The following is a 5,761-nucleotide window of genomic DNA, read 5'->3' on the forward strand; positions in this document are numbered from 1 at the left end:
TTAGGGAATGAATAATACAATATAGAGAAAAATTATCAGATACCCTAGAGATATTGGTTTATAAAGTATTTTTAGAAACTTTTTATATGAAAATAAAAAAGTAATTGATTTTTTAACAATTTTTATATTAATCATAAAAGTGATATTAAAACTTTTCTAAAATGATCCATTAGTAAATGTTTTAAGGGCACCTATTAACAAGACTTTATAATATAATATGTCCCTACTTATATTTGGGGTTGACCTAACTTTTCATTTTTCTTTTTAGAATCTACCGACCTAAGCCCTAACTTTAATTTTTTTTTATTATATATTTCTTATTATAAAAATCTAAACCGTAACTTCACCAAACAAAACGCGATGTGTTGTGTTCTCGGTCGGCTCTTCTTCAAGTGTTTATCTTCTTTGTACTTCTAAGTAAAATTTTATCATACAACTAGGTTTTAAGAAATTTTTCTTCTGAAAAAAAGTTTCAATAAATTTAAAATTCTACATTGACTATAGTTCATTTTGCTAAAACTCTTAGTTAAGTTACAACAAATTTAAAATTCTACTCCAATTAAAATTCTATTTAAAAAAAAAAATCAAGAATTTAAAAATGAAATTTAAAATTTATTTTAATAATCTACCAAAACTTGGTATATTTTTAATATAATATAAAATTTATATAAGAAATAATGGACTGAATAGAACTAATGGACAAAATAGGACAGAAGTGGATAGAATGGACCAAACAGGACCAAATTGGACTGAAGGGGACCAATGTGGATTGAATAGGACCAAAGTGGACAAAATGGATGGAATAGGACTAAAGTGGACCTACCAACCTGAATAGAATTGAAGTGGGTCAAAGTGGATAGAATTAATGACCGAATAGGACCAATGGATAGAATATGACCAATGTGGATTGAATAGGGCAAATGTAGACTGATTGGACGTAATAGAACTTTAGTGGGCAGAATAGACTAAATATGTTTTAAAAAAAAGAATAGACTAAATAGGATCGGATAGAGCCAAATTGAACCAAAAAGGATAGAATGGACCGAATAGAACCAATGTGGACCAAATAAGACTTTTGAATATATTTCATTTTTATTGCATTTTTAGGTCTCATATTTCTAATTTTTAATGTCTATTTTAGTATTTTCTTTGTATTTTTTTTAACTCAAAACTAAATATTTTAGCCTAAATATAATAAAATATCATACTTTTCAACCCGAAGATTAAGAAAAAAGTGAATTTTTGAGCTAAACTTGAAAATAATACCTACAAAAAGAATTGATTTAAGGTCCAATTAAATGGACTGAAGGGAGACTGAAATTGACTGAGTGTACTAAATTGGACCGAGTAAAACAAATTGGACCAAACGGGACAGAAGTAGACCTAATGGGGCTAAATAAAAATTGTTTAATTTTTAGGGAGCACAAATTATCTATAAAAAATTTAGAGAAAAAATTATACATTATATTACAATACAAAATAATTATTTATTTTCACGCATCACGTGGGTCTGCGACTAGTTATATTAAAAGTAAAAAGATAAACAATTACAACACTACTGATGACAAGAAGCATTACATCTCATGTTCACACAAGTCATCCAAACAGAAGACCAATATTATAACATCTCAAGTGAATTAATTTTAATTTCATCTAATGAACATGATAGATGGAAATTGTATGAATCTTAGGATAGAAGACCAATATTATAAATATTATAACATCTCAAGTGAATTAATTTTAATTTCATCTAATGAACATGATAGATGGAAATTGTATGAATCTTAGGATAGAAGACCAATATTATAACATCTCAAGTGAATTAATTTTAATTTCATCTAATGAACATGATAGATGGAAATTGTGTGAATCTTAGGATAATGAAACTCGGTAGTAAATAAGACGTATTCTAATAAAGAAAACAAAAAATATTTTTTTTCTTCAAAAATAATTACAAGTTGTAATGCTAAAATACACAGCCATTAATTATGCAAATTGAAAAGAAGACCAACAGGAAAAGCCTTGTGTTGTGGGTCTGTTCTTCGGGTTGTTATATGTTTCGGAACTGTGGGTCTTATAGTTTACAAATACAACAAAAATAAATAGCCCAAACAGTGGGCTTTGGTTTTGTGGGTCGATTCTTCAGGTTGGACCTAAAATATAGGAGTATAAGCCTAACACACACACACACACACACACAGATAGATAGATATATATATATATATATATATATATATATCCCAAAATTCGATTGATTTGAAAAATTTTATGGGCACGGGGTTATTATTTGGATAGCATGATTTTAGCATAACAAGTAAAAGAAAAGGTATGTTACATATATCAGATATATGTATATTCCCTCTCAAAATTTTGAACTATTTGATACATATAGATACAACTTTTCTAGACAACTCTCTTTTTTTCTTTTCATTTCCTCTTGCCACCATTGTGTTAGAAGTAAAAAGATAAATAATTACAGCACTACTGATGACAAGAAGCATTACATCTCATTTTCACACAAGTCATTCAAACAGATCGAAGACCAATATTATAACATCTCAAGTTAATTACTTTTAATTTCATCCAATGAACATGCTAGATGGAACTTGTTTCAATCTTAGGATAATGAAATTCTGCAGTGTATAAGAATTTTGAAAATCTTTATATTGGATATAAATTTTGAAAATCTACCATTACATTGCACAAAGTTTTAAGAAGATCAAAGATCAATAATTATTTATTAATCAAATATTTAAATTTCAAAATTTTGTTGTTTAAAATTGTACATAAAAAATAATTTTATTGATAGAATAATGAATTAAAAAAAATCCAATAAATAGTTTCTGTAGGGTCACGTTTCGCGACGAACCGCAGTAGAGTTGGGTTCGCACGCGAATGGGCCCAAACAATATCATTTGTAGAGAGTGGATTCGAAAGGCTAGGCGTTGGTTACCCGACGGTGGGTTTTTGTGGTGTTCATATGTGATTTAAGCGCTTTCACCCTTGGAGCCTTTCTTCTGGAGGTAGACTGGGAGCCTTTCTTTTTTGGCCAGTCGTCCCAGCCCCCCCTCCAGATTACTTATTTTTTCTTTTATACTAGCCTGCGTTCACTTTCCTTCGTCCACGTGTAGGGTCAACCTTTCCAAGACTGACACTTGTCCCGTCAATCCAAGTCCAAAGTTGTTGGGAGTGGTTGATAAAGCTAAAGGATAAGGCTCTGTTAGGCGCAGAGCTATGCATGGGGAAGGTAGTAGGGGCAGCCTTTCCTAGATATTTTAGATTTCCTTTCAAGCATGTCCCTTTACCGTTTTGCCCCTCTTCTTGGTGGATCTTTGGGTCAGCCGAGGACTGCACTGTCCTCGGCTGCTTCTCCGGGCCAATTGGGCCTTATTATTCTTGAGCTCGGGCCATGACCTTTTTCGGCTTAGGCCTTTGAACTCTCCATCAGCAAGTGGGCCTGGCCCATCAATTATTGGACCCCACAGTTTCGGTGGCCGTGGATTGGTAATGGCCTTGTTGCATTTTGGTCGCCATAAGTTTGGTTCGAACGTCAATCTGAATTCCATTGCTGTTAAGATGAATCTTACAGTGTTTAGAATGACGTGGATAAATTGGCAAGTGGAATGATTTAATTGGAGAATCTAAGGAATTGTTTAAGAATGATGTGTACATTATAAATCTATAATACATGTATTTAAAATTGATAGTGTGGTACAATGGTGTTCTCTTATTTGGAATTAATAAGCTTTGACAACAAGTGGTGATGTGTGTTATTGCAATTGACATATAATAAAAAAGGTGACAATGATGAGTATATAAGAAATAATATTACTCTGCTCACAATTTATCACGTGTGAAAATATTTGCTCCTCATATTGCAAGTTTAGTATGGTTTATTTTGTTAAGTGCAACTTTTAAAGATCTCTCTTTAGGTACATATTATTTTAACTTAACTTATCTCTTGAAGTCAAATAAGCAAATGTATTCTTTCTTAAAAAAAAAAAAATGCAGAGGAATTTAAATTTTTCTAAACAACACTTATCCATAATTTAAAAGAAAATATTATTAGGAATGATTGATTTGTCACAATAGATATTAATTACTCAATTTGAAAATATAATTAGGGCGAACAAATGTGAATTACTTGACCCACTTATGTCATCCGACTCGGCCAATATAGTGGATTTCAATTATTTTCAACTGCTTCTTCTATAATATGCAAATTGATGTTCATGTTAAGTGGAATAATGAAATTTATAAAACCTCACAATTTTAGAAAGACTCAATATTATTTAAAATTTTAAATGAAGTCATATTACATATACTTTTAAATTGGTAATATTTTGTTAAGTGACACTTGTTAATTAATATTTCTAAAGGAGATGTCATTGTCCCAATTCCTAACACTCAACTATTGAAATTATAAAAATATACACCCTAAAATAGATCAATATAATATTTAGTAATATTTTTTGTCGTGTTCCCAACATGGTTGGACCCAGAAGCATGTTTGTCAAAATCTTAATTGGAATTGTACAATTTTTCGACCCCACCTACCTAAAACGACCTGGATCTTTCAAGGACCTTTGGTAAGATCACTACGATCGTTCAAGATCGGTATAATTGTACGATTCTGACGATCCCAAATAATTTTGATATGTTGTAATCTTCTTTAACTTAATAGAAGACTTAGTTGGACCAAAATGAAAAATAACATCTTAATTGACCCAATTTGGTTATTCTAAGGTAGAGAGATAGAGTATTAGTTGGATCTAAATGAAAAATAACATTTCAATAGAGTGTCACGTTTTGAGGTTTTTGGTTTCTTTAAATGATACTTACAAATGGACGTAGTGATGTATGATAATTACATTAAATAGATGCAAATTTTTTATTTTTATTTTTATGAATGAATGTATATTTTTTATTATAATTTAACATATCAATGTGTTCTTTTTTTGTTTTTTTTTTTCTCAAATAATGTAAGATTTTAAAATTCACGATCCGATCTTATGATCTATGATTTCACCTACCTTTTACAATCCTACGTAGGACCCTGACTTGACAACCTTGCCCACAAGGCTCCAAGAAAAAAATTATCATATAGCCAGGGATCTTATACATGAGCTTTAAAATGTAAATAAGAACAAAAAAATCTTTTAATTTTGTTTAGAAATTGAACATGAAGTGGAGGCATTGGCAGCACGCAGAGCACTAATCCTAGCGTAGGAAACTGGTTTCACTAGAGTAGTGTTGGAGGGGGACTCTCAGACCCTCATCACTGCTCTCAAAACTGGTTCACACACTTTGGCTCACTTCGGACACATTGTTCAGGATATAAGGTATTTAGCCTCTAGCTTTTCAGATGTAAGGTATTCACATGTACGTAGGCAATGCAATACTGTAGCTCACTCACTTGCGAGACGAGCAATCCTTTCCCCTTGTTTACAAGTCTGGATGGAAGATATACCATCAGAACTTGCAGATATAATTCAAGCTAACTTACAAAGCTATTGAGTAATAAAATGCACGGTATTGATTCTCAAAAAAAAAAAAAATTCCTCGAAACTTTTGGAGCAATTTTTTTTTTTTATTTTTTGAGAAACACTTTTGGAGCAATTTATTCAACACGCGGGATTCTTAATATTCTCAAACCTCATTATGACACCAAAAGAGGTAATAAAAAAAAAGCCAAAAACAACACTCTTAATTTGTTAATAATTATCTTTGGTAAACTCTGAAGATATATAAAGGGCTTTGA

Source organism: Quercus robur, chromosome 4 (genome assembly GCF_932294415.1).
Source record: "Quercus robur chromosome 4, dhQueRobu3.1, whole genome shotgun sequence".
Lineage (NCBI taxonomy): Eukaryota > Viridiplantae > Streptophyta > Magnoliopsida > Fagales > Fagaceae > Quercus > Quercus robur.